The sequence below is a fragment of the Ailuropoda melanoleuca genome, chromosome 6 (genome assembly GCF_002007445.2).
Source record: "Ailuropoda melanoleuca isolate Jingjing chromosome 6, ASM200744v2, whole genome shotgun sequence".
NCBI lineage: Eukaryota > Metazoa > Chordata > Mammalia > Carnivora > Ursidae > Ailuropoda > Ailuropoda melanoleuca.
The window spans coordinates 31931922-31950944 of NC_048223.1; positions in this window are offsets into that span (position 1 = coordinate 31931922).

Below are 19023 nucleotides of genomic sequence, written 5' to 3' on the forward strand. Positions count from 1 at the left end.
GCCAGAACCACCCAGCTAAGTTTGTTTGAATTTCTGGCCTGAAGGAAAGGTGAGATAATAAAGGAGCGCTGTTGTTTTAAGACACTAAGTTTTGGAGCAACTTGCTACGCAGCAAGAGATGAGTGATGCATAAAGGAACATCAAGAGATCTGAAGGAGGTAAGCAAGGTGAGGTCTTTTGGGCGGAAGGAAAAGTGAGTATCAAAGCCATAAAATGACAGCATATGTGGCACGTTCAAGGAAAATATAGGGTCAGATCATATAGCGTCTTAGGTGTCTGCTGCCCTGCCAGAGTAATATGTACTCCATCCTTTTAGGAGGACCAACTTACTTGGTTAGATGAAATGTTCTGACAAGTTTTCAATCTCATGTCATCAGATTCTATCCGCCACCTTGGTGAGCTCAACAACTCTCACACTTTTAACTGTTATATACATGTTTGTAATTCCCAAATTTATATTTCCAATCTAGAGCTGTCCCTTGAACTTTAGCATCTTATAACCAAGGGCCTAGTCAACATCTCCCCTGGAATATCTAATAGGTATCTCGAACTTACTACGTCCAAAAGAAGATTCCTGGTTCCCCACACTGCACCCCGCAGAGTCTTCCCCATCTCTGAAAGTACAAACCCATTCTTGTCATGTGGTACTCGAACCAAAAACCTTAGACTCTTCCTGCCCACCACCATAGACCCATCCAAATTATCAACGAAGTTTATAAACACTCTTTGAAACGTATCCAGAATTTGACACTTCTCACCACCTGCATTTCATTCACTGTTCTCCAAAATATAAGTACTGCTGGGGTTGTTTATAGTATAAACCTTCTCACCAGCTCCCCTCTACCTTCTATAATCTATTCCCAGTTCAGGGAGATTAATTAGATCATGACATTTCTTTGCCCTAAATCCCTCAGCCTCACCCCATCTCGCTCGATGTAAAAACCAAAATCTTCATAGAATGAGGCCATTCAGGATCTTGCCCAATTATCTTTCCAACCTCATCTCCATTTACTTTTGCCCTTGCTCACTCAGCTGTAGCCACAGTGGCTTCCCTGTGAGAGAGTATAGGGAAATCAAGAGGGACTTAACTCCTGTAAATCCACGGTCTGAGGCAAGGGTTAAAAGTTTCCATACCCTTACAGACACCTACCTCCTTCTGGGAAAGCCAACAAATGAGAGATAATGGCCATTAGGGAGTAATGGGTGTCTGGGAAAAATTAGAAGTAACACTTTAAAGCCTGCTTGCACAAGTATTTCTATTTTCTGGGAGCCCTGAAAGAATGTCAACCATGGAAAAAGGCCTCCTGTGATTGTTTTGTGTCCACTAAAAAGTAATGACCACCAGATAATGACCGTGGGGCTAAAACATGCTTCCCCACTCCTAGTCTCTCACCCTTTGGAAAAGTGCCTTTATAAGCCTTGCATGCTACCCCTGTGGGAAATGACATTCCTCTTTCTTGTTGGCTCCCTGGTATACAAGTTATCCCTAATAAACTCCACCTGCTTTCTTTCTCTGGAGTTCAGTGTTCATTTCTATGACATTGAAACTCAAGAACCTGGTCCTGGGGGTTCAATAACACCTCTGTCACAGAAACAAACCAGGCACACTTCTGCCTCAGAGCTCATGATTTTGTTGTTCCTTTTAGTAGGACTGCTCTTTCCTCAAATATACCCAAGATTTGTTCCCTTACCTCCTTCAGAAATGTGCTCAAATGTTACCTTGTCAGCAAAATATTTCTTGATCACCCTATTGAAAATTGCAATCCCTTCTCCAGAATCACTTTAGCTCTTCTTTGCCTGATGTTTATAGAGTTCTGAACACTAACTGATATGTTATACTTTTTATTGAAGCATAATTGACATACAATATTATGTTAGTTTCAGATATATACCATAGTGACTCTACATTTGTCTATATTACAAAACAATCACCGTAATAAGTCTAGTTACCATCTGTCACCATCTACAGTCAATACAATATTATGTCCATATTCCTTGTGCTGTACACTATATCACCACGACTTACTTATTTTATCCCTAGAAGTCTGACCTCTTGATCCCCTTCACCCATTTTGCCCACCCTGAAACTCCCATCTATGAGTCTGGTCTTGTTTGGTTTGGTTGTTGGTTGGTTTTTTGTCTTTCTCTGACTTATTTCACTTAGCATAATATCCTCAAGTTCCATTCATGTTGTCGCAAATGGCAAGATTTCATTCTTTCTTATGGCTGAGTATTATTTCATTTTGTATATATACGTATATTATATATTTACATATACCACATCTTTTTTATCCATTCATCCACTGATGGAAACTTAGGTTGTTTCTTCTATATCTTGGCTATTATAAATAATGCTGCAGTGAACATGGCAATGCATATATTTTTTCAAGTTAGCGTTTTCATTTTCTTCAGATAAATACCCAGAGGTGGAATTGCTGGATTGTATGGTGGTTCTATTTTTAATTTTTTGAGGACCCTCCATATTGGTTTCCCCTGTGGCTGCACCAGTTTATACCCCCACCAATGGTCCACAAGGGTTCCCTTTTCTCCGTATCCTCGCCAGCATTTGTTTTTGTTTTTTGTTGTTGTTAACAGTCATTCTGACAAGTGTGAGGTGATATCTCTTTGGTTTTGATTTACATTTCCCTGATGATTAGATATTAAGCATCTTTTCATGGCTCTGTTGGCCATTTCTATGTCTTCTTTGTAAAAAAGTCTATCTATTCGGATCTTCTCTTCATTTTTAATCATATTATTCGCTTTTTGCTATTGAATTGTAGGAGTTCTTTACATATTTTGGATATTAGTCCCTTATCAGATATATGATTTCCAAATATTTTCTCCCATTCCATTGTTTGCCTTTTCACTTTTTGATAGTTTTCTTCGCTGTGCAGAAGCTTTTTAGTTTGCTGTAGCTCTGCTTGTTTATTTTGCTTTTGTTGCTCTTGCCTATGGAGTCAGGTCCAAAAAAATATCATGAAGACTGATGTCAAAGAGCTTACCACCTAAGTTTTCTCCTAGGAGTTTTATGGTTTCAGGTCTTATATTCAAGTCTTTAGTCCATTTTTTTTTATTTTTGTGTATGTTGTAAGAAAGTGGTCCGGCTTAATTCTTTTGCATGTTGCTGTCCAGTTTTCCCGACATAATTTATTGAAGGCGCTGTCTTTTCCCCATCGTATATTCTTGGCTCTTTTGTCACAGATCAATTGAGCATATATGTGTGGGTTTATTTATGGGCTCTTCATTCTGTTCCATTGATCTACATGGCTGTTTTGTGTCGATACCATACCGTTTGAGCACTATAGCTTTGTAGTATAGTTTGAAGTCAGGGAATGTGGTACCTCTAGCTTTGTTATTCTTTTTTCAAGACTGCTTTGGCTATTCGGGGTCTTTTGTGGTTTCATACAAATTTTAGGATTATTTATTCTAGTTCTGTGGAAATGTCTTTGGTACTTTGGTAGGGATTGCATTGAATCTATTGCTTCAGGTAGTATGGACGTTTTAACAATATTAATTCTTCCAATTCCTGAGCACGGAATACCTTTCCATTTGTTTGTGTCATCTTCAGTTTCTTTCACCAATGTCTTACACTTCTGAGAGTCCCGGTTTTCTACCTCCTTAATGGAATAAACAATAAAATTATTCCTAAGTCTGTTCTTCTTTTTGATGCAATTGTGAATGGGGTTGTTTTCTTAATTTCTCTTTCTGGTAGTTCCTTATTAGTGTATAGAAATGCAAGAGATTTCTGTATATGAGTTTTGTATCCTGCAACTTTACTGAACTCATTTATTAGTTCCAATAGTTTTTTGATGGAGTCTTTAGGGTTTTCTACATATAATAACATGTCATCTGCAAATAGTGAGTTTTACTTTTTCCTTTCTAATTTGGATGCCTTTTGTTTCTTTTCCTTGCCTAATTGCCATGGCTAGAAGTCCCAATACTATGTCAAATAAAAGCAACAAGAGTGGGTATCTTTGTCTTGTTCCTAATCTTAGAGGGAAAGTTTTTTTAGTGGTCACCATTGAGTATGATGTTAATTGTGGGTGTGTTACATATGGTCATTATGTTGACGTACATTCCCTCTAAGCCTACTGTATTGAGAGTTTTTATCATACATGTGTGTTCGATTGTGTCAAATACTTTTTCTCCATCTGCTGAGATAATCATATGATTTTTATCCTTTATTTTATTAAAGTGGTGTATTGCATTGATTGATTTGCTGATGTTGAACCGTCCTTGCATCCCTGGAATAAATCCCAGTTGATCATAGTTTCTGACCCTTTTAATGTATTGTTGAATTCTGTGTGTTATATCTCACTGAGAATTTTTGCATCTATGTTCAACAGGGATATTGGTCTGTAATTTCTTGTTCTCTGATGTCTTTGGGTAATGCTGGCCTCATAAAATAATTTGGAAGTGTTCCCTCCTCTTCAATTTTTTGGAATAGTTTGAGAAGGATAGGTATTAAATTTTCTTTGAATGTTTAGTAGAATTCACCAGCAAAGCCATCCTGTTAGGTGTTTTTTTTTTTTTTCTTTTTGGGAAATGTTGTGATTACTTATTCAATCTCATTACTAGTAATCAGTCTACTTAGATTTTTCTTTTTCTTCATGGTTCAGCTTGGAAGAGTGTGTGTTTCTGGGAATTTATGTATTCCTTGTAGGTTGTCAAATTTGGGTGCATATAATTTTTCATAGTAGTCTCTTATAATCCTATGTATTTCTACTATACTGGTTGTAACTTTTCCTTTTTCATTTCTGATTTTCTTTATTTGGGCCCTCTTTTTCTGATGAGTCTAGCTAAAGGTTTACCAATTTTGTTTATCTTTTCAAAGAATCAGCTCTCCAGTTTCACTGATTTTTTCTATTGTATTTTTAAGTTTCTATTTCATTTCTTTCTGCTCTGATTTACCCTTTCCTTCCTTCTACTAACTTTGTGCTTCATTCATTCTTCTTTTTCTAGTTCCTTTAGGTCTAAGGTTAGAGTGCTTACTTGAGATTTGTCTTGGTTCTTGAGGTAAGCCTGTACCACTATGAACTTCCCTCTTAGAACTGTCTTCACTGCATTTCATAGATTTTGGAATGTTGTTTCCATTTCCATTTGTATGAGGTATTTGTTTATTTCCCCTTTGATTTTTTTCATTGACCCATTTGTTGTTTAGTAGCATGTTGTTTAATGTTTGCAATTTTTTCAATTTTTGTCTTGTAATTGGTTTCTAGTTTCATACCATTGTGGTCAGAAAAGATGCTTAATATGGTTTCAATCTTCTTAAATTTATTGAGACTTGTTTATGGCCTAACATGTGATCTATTTTGGAGAATGTTCTGTGTACACTTGCAAAGAATGTTTATTTGGCTGCTTTTGATAGAATGTTTTGTAAATATTTACTAAGTACATCTGGTCTAATGTGTCATTTAAGGCTAATGTTTCTTTATTGATCTTCTGTTTGGATGATATATCTATTGATATAAGTGGGGTATTAAAGTCCCTTACTATTATTTTATTGCAATCAGTTTCTCCCTTTCTGTCTGTTAATATTTGTTTCATATGTTTAGGTGTTCTTCTGTTGAGTGCATAAATATTTACAAATATTGTATCCTTTTGTTGTGTTGACCTCCTTACCATTAGGTAATGCTCTTCTTTGTGCCTTGTTCTTCTTTGTTTTAAAGTATATTTTGTCTGATGTAAGTGTTACTACACCAGCTTTCTTTTCATTTCCTTTTGCATGGAATATCTTTTTCCATCCCTTCACTTTCTGTCTGTAGGGTCTTTAGATCTGAAATGAGTCTCTTGTATGATGGGTCTTGTCTTTTATTCATTCAGGCACCCTATGTCTTTTGATTAGAGAATTTAGCCCTTTTACATTTAAAGTAATTATTGATAGGTTTTGCCATTTTGTGGATTGTTTTCTGGTTGTTTTGTAGTTCTTTTCTGCTCCTTTCTTCTTCTTTTGCTCTCTTCCCTTATGGTTTAATGACATTCCTTAGTGTCATGTTTAGATTCCTTTCTCATTATTTTTTGTGGATCTATTATAGGTTTTTGGTTTGTGGTTACCATGAGGCTCATACATAATAACCTATAAATTAACTTATATATATGTTTTAGGTTGATAGTCACTTAAGTTTGACCACATTCTGAAAGCACTACATTTTTATTTCCCCTTTGTTTTTGACATCACATTTTGCATCTTTTTATTTTGTTTATTTTATTCCCTTGCCTAGTTATTGTAGTTATAGTTGATTTTACTACTTCTGTCTTTTAACCTTCATCCTACCTTTATAAGTGGTTGATCCACTACTTTCACTATATATGTGCCTTTATCAGTGAGATTTTTTTTCTTTCATGTATTTTCTTACTTCTAGTTATGGCTTTTCTTTCTAGCTTAAATTCCCTTTAATGATTTTTTTGTAAGGCCAGTTTAGTGGTGATGGACCCTCTTAGCTTTGGCTTGTCTGGGAAACTCTTTTTCTCTCAATTCTGAATGATAATCTTGCCAGATAGAGTATTCTTGGTTGGGAGTTTTTTGGCTTGTTTTTTATTTTTATTTTTTTTTCCCTTCAGCACTTTGAACATATTGTGTGACTCCTTTCTGGCCTGCAAAATTTCTGCAGAAAAATCAGCTGATAGTTTTATGGGGCTTCCCACTGTATATAACCATTTGTTTCTCTCTTGCTGCTTTTAAGATTCTCTCTTTATCTTTAACTTTTGACATTTTGATTATGATGTGCCTTGGTGTGGACCACTTTGGGTTCATCTTGTTTGGGACTCTCTTTTTTTCTTGGACCTGGACTTCAGTTTTTTTTTTTTTCCCTCAGGATAAGGGAGGTTTTTAGCCATTATTTATGCAAATAAGTTCTCTCCCCATTTCTCTCCTCCTCCACCCCCTCCTCCTTCCTCTCCTCCTCCCCTTTCTTCTTCTTCTTCTTCATCTTCTTCTTGGACCCCATACTACAAATTTAGTACACTTGAAATTGCCCTACATATCCCTTAAACTATCCTCATTTTCAAAATTCTTTTTTCTTTTTGCTGTTCTGTTTGGGTGATTTCCAGTACCCTATCTTACAGGGGTAGTAAATGAATCTTACAGGATTCATTTTTCTGTATCATCTACTCTGCTGTTGATTCCCTCTAGTGTATTTTTCAGCTCAGTTATTGTGTTCTTCAGCTCTGTGAGTTCTGTTTAGTGCTTTCTTATATTTTCTGTCTCTTTGTTCAAGTTCTCTATGTATTCATCCACTCTCCCCTCATGTTTGGTGAGCATTTTTATGACCGTTACTTTGACTCTATCAGATAAATTGCTTATCTCCAATCCATTAAGGCTTTTTTTTCCCCTCAAATTTTACCTTATTTCTTCATTTGGAATATATTTCTCTGCTTCTTCATTTTGCTTGACTCTCTTTGTTTGTTTCTGTGTTTTATGTGAAATAGCTCTCTGCCTGTCTTGCGCAGGTGAACCTCATTGTTTAACCTTGCCCTAGTTCTTGGTTGTCTCTTGAGCTACCTCTCCAATTGTTTCAGACCCATAGAGTCCAGAAATGCTGTCCCTCCTAGGAGTCTGAGCTTTGTGTTCAAGGGGCATCCCCTATGTAGGCTGCACACACCCATCGGTTCTGTTGGGGCTATGTTAGTGGCTCAGGAGGGCAGGTCTGTGTCTAGCAGTGTCACATGAGCAGCACAGGAGGGCAGGGCTGCTTACTGGCCATTCTGGCAGTGCTGTGCAAGTGGGCTGGGGCACGGCTGTTCAGCCACTGTTAAGTGGTTAGAGTGAGGGTGCAAAAATGGTGCCTGCCAGCACTGGCGCAAGCAAAGGGAGACTATAAAAATCATGTCTGCTAACATTCCATCCCTAGAGAATCTCAACAGACTTCTGCCCCTCCGGCACAGGCTTTAAATTTGACAAATGAATCTTTCATCTACGGTCTAGGCTCTTTTCAAACTGCTGCTTTTTGCACTGGGTCCCAGGGTGAGTGAGCCTCTGCACAAGCCTTTTAAGAGTAGAATTATCATTCTTGATAGCCTTACATTCCCCCTGGTTGTAATTCCCATTGGTTTTCAACACCAGACATTTTGGGGGCTTGCCTATTCGGTCCAGAACCTGAGGGCTGCGGTGTCTTGTATGAAGTACAAATTCCTTGCTCCTTAGGGAGAAGCTCTTTTTATATATATTTTTGTTTGCTCATTTTTTGAGATCCCTCCTAATTGTGGGCTCCTGTGCATGGGTAAGGTTTTTGGTGAGAGCTGTCTCTGTCTCTCCTACCCATCTCGGTGTGGTCCTTTTTATCCTTTGTTGTAGAGCAAGTGTTCAAGTAGTTCTCACATTCTTTTCAGAAGGAATTATTCCTTCTTGAGCTGCATGTTTGTTATGTCCATGGAAGGAGGTGAGATCAGGATCTTCCTATACGATCATCTGGAATAATCTCCTCTCTGATTCTTCTGACATGTTTTACATTCTAATTATTATTTGTCTTATTTATTTATCCACCTCCTTCCACTGTAAGCTCTTTGATGGTAAAAATTTTGGTCTGTTTTGGGCACCTGGGTGGTTCAGTTGGTTAAGTGTCTACCCTCGGCTCAGGTCATGATCTCAGGGTCCTGGGATTGAGCTCCGCATCTGTACCCCTGCTCAGCAGGGAGTCTGCTTCTCCCTCTCCCTTTGTCCCTCCCCCCTGCTTGTGTGCTCTCTCTCATGCACTCTATCTCATAAATAAATAAAAAAATCTTAAAAAAAAAAAAAAGAATTTTTGTCTGTTTTGCTCACCGTTGTATCTCCGGATCTTAGGACAGTGCTTGGCACATGATAAGCAATGTTAAACTCTTGTTGAAAGTATGAATAAGCCCATTAGAGTGCTGTAAGAACCTCCAGGGTATGACCAAATGATGACACATGGTAACTAACCTGCTATGCGTTTGATCATGAGAACCCAAGATACTCTGAAGAGTGAGGAAAAAGAAAATAAAGGCAGGGTATAGAAAAAAGAGTCTAGCATGGTTGGGGGTACATGGGAGGAGCCAGAGAGAGAGTTCTTCCCTTGGGGTGGGCTCAAAAGATTGGGGAAATTAGAAATATTTAAGGGAACTTTTAAACTAGTTCGCTGTGGGATATACAACATAAATTCCAATCCTCCACCTTCTCCACAAAATGTTTGTACCAATTCTTTGCTTGGTGATGTCAAGCATCACCTTGCGGGGGGAGAGGGGGTATTCTGACTGGCTGAAATGGAAGAGGATTGACTTTTACATCCCAGCTGGCTGCGAATCAACATGTTCAGATGCCGAAGTCAAAGGCCAAGAGCACAGCTGATATCTGAATTGCACATGCAGGCTTTAACCTTGCTGTATATTTCCTTGGCTGGCTTCTGTTGGATAGAATGGTGATTTTAACAAGAACCAGGGTTTTTAATTAATCAGACACCGTTCACTGTGGCTCTGGTCCAATTCATCTTAGGGCAGCTGCTTTCCTACACATTCTTCACTTCATATTATAATTATTATCAATAACCACCACATACATACACAGTGTGCCAGACACTACAGCCTGAAAAGACGTGATCTCTGAGCTAAAGAGCTTAGTTTCTATTTTAATCATGCAGTCCTAGGATCTTACTCCCCTATTTCTTCTAACAGGGTGAGCTTATTTCAAGCAGGTAGCCATTTGAATTTGCCTCTCCATGAAATTTTGCTCAAGCCTGTTCTTTGAAAGTGCTGCAGGCAAAGAAATTTCTTTGAGGAACAACAAAGGCGGTCAACACCACTGGAGAAGGGCCAGAAAATTAAAGTATAAAGATAAGAATCATGTTATTTTGTATTGTCAATATAAAAACACATTGAGGTAGTACATACAATGATAGTTAAACCTATTCATGGGGAGAGAAAAGATATTTGTGAGCTAAAAAGCTGTATTCAAAAAAAATTATATATATATATATATTTATCTACACCCTGCCTGGCTAACTGCTATCTGCCTTTATTTTAGTACCATTGTATTTCATTGAGTATTACTAGTATGCCATAGGCTAAAAAGGCCATAGGATCATTTTCCTTCTGGAATTTTTTGGAAGGTCTGTTTACATGAAACCTCAGCTTACGAGCCATCCCTTTCTTACCAGATTTACTGATTAGTGAACCCTCCACTTTGAAACTGTGAATCTTTCAAGTCCTCTCTCCAAAAGTATTTCTCACTCTTCAAGTGTTCTAGAGATAAAAAGACATACATAAACTTCCCCAAATCTCTCAGATTTTCAAACTCAATTTTATTTAATTGAATACCACAAGGGATTAAAAACCACACAAAAATGCCACTGTTACACATGGGTGGACAAGAACAGAGATGAGCAATGATGTCTATGAGGCAGGACTTAATAAGACTTCTTGAAACTAGATCAACAAAGCACTGTCAAGATATGAGATGAAACACGGGAAGAGCCTTCACTGGGTGCAGTGCTGACTCTCTATGCCACACTCTAGCCATGTCCCATCACAAGCAATGGGATTTTTTTTAAGTCCTGTGTTGTTGTTGTTGTTGTTGTTGTTGTTTTTAAGTACCCTTATTGATGCAGGGATGGACCAATAGGCCAAAGGGATAGGACAGGTAAACTAAAACAGACACATACCTACAAAGACACTTGATGTATAATAGAGGTGACACTTCATAGCCATAGAGAAAGACAGTCATTGAATAAGTGGTGCTGGGAGGGGCGCCTGGGTCGCTCAGTCAGTTATGCATCTGCCTTCAGCTCAGGTCATGATCCCGGGGTCCTGGGATTGAGCCCCACATTGGGCTCCCTGCTCAGCGGGGAGCCTGCTTCTCCCTCTCCATCTGCCCCTCCCCCTGCTTGTGCTCTCTGTCTTTCTCTCCCCCAAATAAATAAATAAAATCTTTTAAAAAAGAAAAAGATAATAAATAGTGCTGCGACAGTCGCTTGTCCATGTGGCAAATTTGAAATGGAACACCGACCTTACAACATACATAATAAATTCCCAATGGATTAAGAATTCATATATGAAAAGTAAGACACTAAAACTTTCAGAAGAGAATATCTTTATGATCTTACAGGTTAGGGAGCAGAAAGATTTCTTATTCATAGCACAAAAATGACAAACCTTGTAGGATGAGATTGATTGGTAAATTGAACTGTTAAGGTTATGAGTTTATATTCATCAAATGACACCATAAAAAAATGGAAAGGTAAGCCACAAACTGGGAATAAGTATCTGCAATAAGGTAACCAGCAAAGTATTAATATCTTAAAAATACAAGGAACCTTATGAATGGTCGAGAAAGGAAACAAACAGCACAATACTTAAAATGGGCAAAATGTATGAACAAGTACACTGCCTGAATATAGCCAACAAATATGATATAGATAAAAAATATGAGAAAAGATGCTCTTTGTTAGTTAATAGGAAACTGCTAATTATAACAATGAGATACCACTTCATACCCTCTGATTGGAAAGTAACCAAAAAATGTAATACTGGGCATTTAATGTAAAACAACAGGAACTCTTATTCACTGTAAATGGTAGAAAATGATTTGGCATTAGCTGGCATAGTTGTAGATGTACATGGCCTATGTATAAGTCATCAATTTCTCTCCTAGGTATAGATCCTAGAGAAACTTCTAAAAATAATAACACAAAATTGTATAATACTGTATCATTTACGAAGCACAAGAATTGGTATATGTAGTCAACAAATGATTTTTAATCCATTTTTAGTAGGCATTATTAACTACTTTTCAGAGGCTTAATTATCCTCCTAAGGTCACACAGTTGGTGAGTGGCATTGACACCCCCAGCAGAAATCCCCTCTTCTCCTGGCAACAACCTCCACTTCTGTCTGGGCATCTACCCTTCCCTCTCTTATGGGGTCTAAATGAGGCTCCATCTAGATATGGTTGATCCAAATACTGCAGTGATTGGTTTAGGAATAATATGGGATCTAGGTCTGTCCAATCAGAATGAAACAGGACTTATGGAAAAGATTCTTGCCTTTCCATTCTGGTCTGCAGCCCGGGAGGAGAAGACACCAGAGCTGCTGTAAGCTGCCATTTGTAGTCTAAGAAAGAAGCAGACGAGCACAAAGTTGAATTGAGAGATGGAAAGAAGTGAAGTCTTGATGACATAATTTACACCTTGGAGGTACCTAAAGTCAGATCTACCCTGAACATCTAGGTTACATAAGCAATAAACTCCCTTTACGTTTAAGTGATTTTTGAGTTGCCCTTTCTTCAACTTACAACCCAAAGAATTCTGGATGATACAATGACAAAGCCAGAACAGAGCCCAGATGTCCCAATGTCCACTGTTCTTTCCATAGCACTACCTAACAAGATGGGACTGGTGGGCTCCAAAACCAACATACAAAAATACAAGCGGTATTTTGTTTTGACTAGGACAAAAATTAGGTTGGGTTTTCTCCCCCAGCCTATTATAGAGAAAAAGATTTCTGCTCTTACATTTTTATGATTTTTATAGTTAGTGTTTTATCCAATTCAAGGTCAACAACTTCATGATTGAAGTAGTTTCTGTGTGAAAAATTCCCCTTAACGTAGTCAAGGGCAACATTCTGTAATTACAGAGAAATTCATCCAAACCACCAATTGTGTTTAAAAGTGATCAAAGTAAGGGTATATGGTAAGTTATTATTCTGAAAGGGATTCAGACTATTTAATTAAACAACACAAATGAAGTATGGTGACGCTGTCGGTAAAATTAACCAACAATACAGAGTCCTAAACACCATTGCCTCTCCACACAGGAGAGTGGAAGATTGTCAGAGCTGTCACCAGGATGTTCTTATCTTCTGACAGAGGCTGACTGCACTCTGAGAGAGGATCCACCTCGCCAGCTGGAGTCAATGAACTGGAACCGAGAAGCCTGAAAACCGTGCCCATAATTGCAAGACCACAATTCCCCAACTTGGTCTGACAAGTGTGAATGTGCTTACGAGGACAATGGAACAGGATATTTGAAAGCAAGACTTCCCAGGAATCCCAGTATGGTGATCATCAGACAATAACAGCCATCCTCAGCCAGAACAAATAGGTCAGGATATCAAAGAATGAGCGTGAGGTGTCAACACTGCTGCCAAAATTGCCGAGCATTCAGAGCTGGTCTTCAAAATCTCCCACTGCTTGTTCGCCTCCCTTCTTGAACCTCCGGCTTCCCTTCTCCCTCTGCCCTCAGCCCCCAGCAACCTGATTCTTTGTCTGTGGAAAGCCCCACCATGAGGCACTCGGTTCAGACATACTCTCTGGGAAAGGGCTTAAAGCTACAAAATTAAGCCTCTCTTTCTCTTCTTTCTTTCTTTTTCTTTCTTTCTTTCTTCTTTCTTTCTTTCTTTCCTTCCTTCTTTCCTTCTTTCCATTTCACTCATCAAAATGAGTGGAAAATGAGGGAATGGAATTCCCTCACAGAATCATGAGCATTGGAGCTACGAAGTGCTAGGTTAAAAGCCAAGTCATGCCACTTACAAACTTATGAAACTGGGCAAGTTAGTAAACATTCCTAAGCATCAATTTCCTCATCTGAAAAATGGGAAAAATAATAGCTCCCAACTCATAGAGTTGTTGAGAGAATTTAATGAGATAAAGCATGTCATGTAGTTTACCCAATGAATGGTTCGTAGGAAAAGCCCAATAAAAATCACTAATTACTACTGCTACTACTAATAATAGTAATAAAGATAAGGATGATCAATAGGTTTAACTAATCTTGTGGGAATTTGTCTATTTTTGAAAAGGAGCTTAATTGTCAGTTGACATTTTTTGGAAGTACCAATTTGCATTTTGCATCCACCATTCTGCCTATGGAGCTTTCTGGAGAACAGATCATGTATCATCTACTGTCGTAAATTTCAATATTCCTTTTGCACAGGCTCCATCAGCTCTGCAATAAGAAAGCCTTCATACATAGCATGTAGCCAACACAAGTGATGCAAAACAATGCACCAGCCCAGAGATCTGATACTAGCAAGATACAGGAAGACCTTTTCCCCTTTTTCTTTGGTGATTTACTTTATGAATAAATTGCTTTTCTTTAAAGGTCACTTTGTTGTTTTAGGACACTTTACACCTGACTCTATCCTTTTACAGTAGAGAGTTGCACAAAGGACAAATTAAGCAATATTCCTAAGATTTTATCTCCTATATTATCACAGTTCTCCCAGAGACAAAACAACTCAGGATGCTGACTAAGTAAGGTGGTTTGCCTGAAAATGTAAGTTTTATCAAAAATCAAAACAATAAAAAAAATCTATTTTGTATATCTTCCACCTGGATGATCTCATAGTCAATTATGGTTAATGTTTATCGAATACTTACATTATGTCCAGCAATATACACTAAGGGTTTTATACATATTATCTCATTGAGTCCTGACAAATATTTTATGAGGTAAGTTATGATTATTCTCATTTTTAAAATAAGAAAAGTATGGCGTAAGGATATTAAGTAACTGAGCCAAAGTCACACAACTCACAAGGAATGAGTAGAGGATGAGTTTAACTATCCTCAGCTATAATCCAGATTGGTTGCTCAGATTAGCTAGACCTAAATTCTTGACCACAACACTTCCAAAAGGAAATGTTGGGAAGTGTAAAGTAAGGCAGCTTTGAAAACCTGAATCAGACACCCAATTCTAGTAAATCTTGTAGACTCTACCCACTTATCTTGTGTGGACTATCCATCCTGAACTTCCTAGCCACTAGGATGGGATCTGAGAATTTCCTAATTTTAATGCAGATTCACTATGGGAAAAAAATCAGATGCAATAATGATTATCTATCCTGGACATACACTATTTCTTCCTACTCTCCCTGTAATTCGTTGAGGTGGGTATTGCTCCCACTTTACAATTGAGAAAAGAGGTTCTGAGAGATTAAAACAGAGACCAGAGCCCAATCTCAGCTCAAAAGGATGTTCTTTTTGACCCACAGAATGGTATTAAAATATTTAAGCCAACATTTAAAAATTAGATTACATGCTAAAAACCCATATTTCTGCATTCTATTGAGGATTTCGAATTCCTGGAAACCCTACTTAAATTCCTTCATGGCAATCAATGGTTAAGCTGAGGAATAGTTGTCCATGGTCCCTTCTCTCCAGCCATCACTGGCCCGATCAGCCAGCATCAATCATTTCATTGTCCAATGCTCATCAATCATGAGTCTCTATTGGTTCCCACCTCTCGTGAGAACAGGCAGAATATTATGACCAGTTGTTGACCCATCTACAAAAGGCCCTGGCCGTGGGAAATACCCACTCTGACATTGCCATCATCTTCAAAAGAGGCTAAAATGCCAGAAGAGCTAGAGGAACGACATAGACACAAGGACACTAAGTGTATTCTCTCAGTCTATTAAAAACACTATTTGCCACAGGACATTATTTTAAAAATTGTTGCAGAAAACTGTTTTCATTAATTGTTTTGTGTAAGTGTCTATTATGTGGGCAGCCTTTGTTGTTTTGCCACATGACTTTCCTGGAGTGATTGTAATGAAAGACTTAGAAAGATTATCCAGTCTTCATCTTTCCCTTCCTTTTAGTAGTGGGATCCCTAAGCTTTAGCTAGGCATAGAATCACCCAAGAAGAAACTACATTTCCCAGTCTCCCTTGCAGTTAAGCCATGTGACTTACTTCAGACCAATGGGATGTGGGCACACATGATGCCAACAACTTCTGGGTCTTCTAAAAGATTGACCTAGACACTTTTTTTCCCCTTGCCACCAACGTGGAAGTGAATCAGCCACGTGGACATTCAGGGAAATTACAGGGTAATGAGATGGAAGGTACCAGGCTCCCTGAATGTTCCTATACAGCAGAGCCAGCCTACCAGCCAAGATAGCTCATTCTAGACTGTTTCTTGGGAGATAAATAGACTTTTACTTACTCAAGCTACTCCCCTTTTATACATCTTTGTTACAGCAGCCTTTCTTCCCTCGTCCACTCCTGCTCTTCCCATTTTCAGTCAGCCTTTGTTCTTCTTCAGACTTGAGAGGGTAGTATAGCCTCCCTTCACTGCATGAAGGCGAGCCTGAGATCCTGACACACGTTCCTGGGAGCAGTGTGACCGTGGCAAGCTACTTACTTCTGAACCTCATCCGCAAAAGAATCGTTGAAAGGATTTGTTAAAAGGTGAGAGGACAGGTACCTCTACCTTGTACTTTGGGGCGTCTTCAGCCTATATTTTAGCTAAACCACTCTCAGACCCCTTTTTGTCTAATGCATACTTGAGCTCATTGCTCCACATTAAAATCTGTCAATGGCAACCCCATTGCCCTCAGGAGAGAATCCAAATTTCCAAAACAAGAGTAAAAGGCCCCAGGTGATCAGGCTCCTGTGTCCCCTCCTGGCACACTCTCCAAGCAGCCAGGGATGCTGTCACTGAGTTGGGAAAAGACCCCTTGCCAGCCAGGCCTGTAATTCTTGTTTTAAGGCCTTGTGCTCTGAGTTTCCTAAAGCTCAGCAAACCAGGAGGCTGTATAGTGTAGAGGTTAAGACCAGAAGCATCAGACAGACCCGGATTCAAACACTGTCTCTACTACTTCCTGATGTGACCTCCGACAAAGGATTTAACTTCCCTGTAAAATGGGCATAATACTATTAGTCACCGCACGGTTGTTCTGGTTGTTAACTCAGATAATGTAGAGAAGGCACGCAGCTGAGTGGCTTGTACGTAGCAAACACTCAGTAAACAGTTATCTTCATTATTGCAGCTCTCCTTACTAGCTTTTTTAGTTTGTTACAGTATAGAGGAAGCACGGAACAACCCCCACTCTGCGCCCCCAGCCTCTGCCAGGGATATGTTAGGGGCAAGATGCAGTGAGCGCTACATCCCAAATTATGTCTCCCTAAGGACAGTCTGCCAGTGATCCAGCATGAAACCCAGGCCATCTCTCACGCACCCGTCTAGCCAATGCATTCTAGGAGAGCTTTAGAGGTGACCATAACATCCTGATACATGAGCAGCCGAACCTCAGCTTCCTCGTGCCCCATCATCGGTTCCAAATCTCTTTGTACCCCTTTGCCCCTATTAACTCTGGCTTTTGGAGGTCTCTCTTGGAACCCTCCAGGAGAACAGTCCCTTGTGTAAAATACCCAAAGCCCAGCTGTATTGTCGTCTAGTCATGCATTAATTAAAACAACAAGCCAGCAATCAAAAAGTAATTTTTAATTAGCGTTTTACTGCAGTTTCTCTCAAAGAACACCAAAGAGGGAACACAGAAGAACTTGTTAGATATTCTCCCTTCCCTTTCATTCATTTTCAATTATTCCCAAACCCTGCAGCTGTCCCAAAGTCTCTCAGCCTTTTCTCTAAAACTAGGCACATGCACGCACACACACACACACGCACGCGCATGCACACACGCACGCACACAGCCCACCAGAAGTATGCCGGAGCCAGCTTGCACCAGCTTGAAAGAGCCGATTGTTAAATTTTCAGGAATTTTGCCAGCTGGTTGTTAAACACATCCATTATTAAAAATCAAATTATATAAACTCACAACAAAATAGATTATAAACAAAGGTGATAAGTATGCAATACTCGGAGGAAAAACGGACATGCCACAACGTGAGTGAATCTCAAAATTATTATGCTGAACCCAGACAAAAGAGGAGCGCACAGTCCATGATTCCTTTTATAGGAAACTAATCCGTAGTGATAAAATGCAGATCCGAGGTTGTCTGAGGGTGGAGGTAAGAAGCAGCGGAGACAGAGAGATTGCAAAGGGGAATAAGGAAATTTGGGGGAGTGATGGATATGTTTATCATCTTGACGGTGATGCTGGTTTCATAGGTGTATACGGGTATCAAACTTATGAAATTGTCCACTGCAAGCACGTGCAATTCATTGTATGTCAGTTACACTTCAATAAAGCTGTTAAATAAACATGGAAAACCCATCACTTTCTAATTATTTTACTACATTTCCCCTCTATCTATACCCTTGAGGTTTCTTGACACCTTTGTGTCTGCGTTGTGGAAATAATATATAATAGTGCCTCTTGGCATCTCTTCCTAATTCTGTGCTCAGCGACATCATGTTGGTAGCTTGCAAATTTGCCATGGTAGGAGTGTTTACACCATGGAAATCAGCAAGCATTACAAATCAGGGCTTGATTTTTTTGTTTTGTTGGCTGTCTAGACATAAGGAAGTCATGGAAAATGCTAATAATACAGAGTAAGCTCTAAAGTGCATTGTGCCTATAGCCATTACATGATGAATAGCGCATAAAATTAAGAAAATATTCTTTCAGTATTCAAAAGCTATTATCTGATTCAGAAGTCTCTCACTCACATCACTGATGAATGAGTCAAGTTAAACATATTCTTTTTTGTTTCCCCTTCTGATGTCTGACTTGTTAACATCAATGAAAATATTAACCAATATTTATGTCAGAAGTATATTCATTTGTCAATTGCAATGGATACCAGAGTTCAGCGAAAATCAATAGAAGCATTCTGTGAGAATCAATTGTTTATATAGAATTTATAATAAAGGGTATATATATTTTATTATTATTTGTAAACTGTGTGCTACACAATAAAACCTATGATAAACTTATGTATGGATGTGAGGCACCCATACACACACACACACACACACACACACGGTGTTTTGTTTTTTGCAGAAAGCCTGTATTAAACATTAACCAGCACTATGTCATTTTACTGTCATTATGACGTTTGCAAGATAACTATTCCATTTTCTGGTTTCCCCTGCTCTGTCCTCACCTTAGTTCTTTATTACGAAGCTTTATGATACAGCTTTCTTTATTATGTAGATTGAGGGGGGTCTGTTGTTTCTGTTTTTCTTTTTTCTTTTCTTTGTTCATTTTCTCAATTTCAGAAAATAAGAAAGGGAGACTCTGAACTGGCCAAATGAGCAAGAACCCTTCCTATTAAGCAAAGGAGGAAGATTGCAACCACTTCAATATAAGCTGCTTTCTTTTCCTTTATTTCTGCCCCACGCGTATTTTTGGCCTCATGCTTTAGAGCTGACAAGGTGCTTCCACACAAC